The following is a 576-nucleotide window of genomic DNA, read 5'->3' on the forward strand; positions in this document are numbered from 1 at the left end:
CTCCACCGCTGGAGGGGTTCCCAAGCCGTGGAGATGTGGGGTGAGGGACACGGGGCAGTGGGGACCTGGCAGGGCTGGGGGATGGTTGGACTTCAGGAGCTGAAAGGTCTCTGCCAACCAAAACACTTCTGTGTTCTATGACTTATTGATCATTCTCTGCTGAGGACAGGGTAGGGTGGGGATGAATTCAGCCCTTCCTGCTGGCATCCCCTGGGCCCTCACCCATACGAGTGTCCCTTCTCATAGAATCACAGAATGTCTGGGCTGAAAGGAACCTCCAAAGGTCACCTAGTCTAAACCCCTGCCATAAGCAGGGACATCTCCAAGTAGATCAAGCTACTCAAAGCTTCATACAGCCTGATCTTGAATGTCCCCAGGGATGGGGCCTCCACCACCTCTCTGGGCAACCTGTTCCAGGGATCTATCACCCTCATATGGAAGAACTTTTTCTTGATGCCCAACCTAAATCTGCCCTTTTCTAGCTTAAACCCATCACCCCTCACCCTGTCACTGCAAACCCTTGTGAACACTCCCTCCCTCCTTTCCTGTAGCCCCTCTCAGGGGCTGGAAGGTCAC

General features: G+C 54.2%; 1 protein-coding gene across 1 annotated transcript in view; it reads right to left on the minus strand.

Moving 5' to 3' along the window:
- The window catches only part of ABHD8 (abhydrolase domain containing 8), a gene marked incomplete at both ends in the record, with an annotated part of 2,914 nt that overhangs the window by 1,703 nt on the left and 635 nt on the right, over window positions 1-576 (minus strand). The window lies entirely within an intron of this gene.

This window comes from Merops nubicus, unplaced genomic scaffold (assembly GCF_000691845.1).
Source record: "Merops nubicus isolate BGI_N331 unplaced genomic scaffold, ASM69184v1 scaffold17570, whole genome shotgun sequence".
NCBI lineage: Eukaryota > Metazoa > Chordata > Aves > Coraciiformes > Meropidae > Merops > Merops nubicus.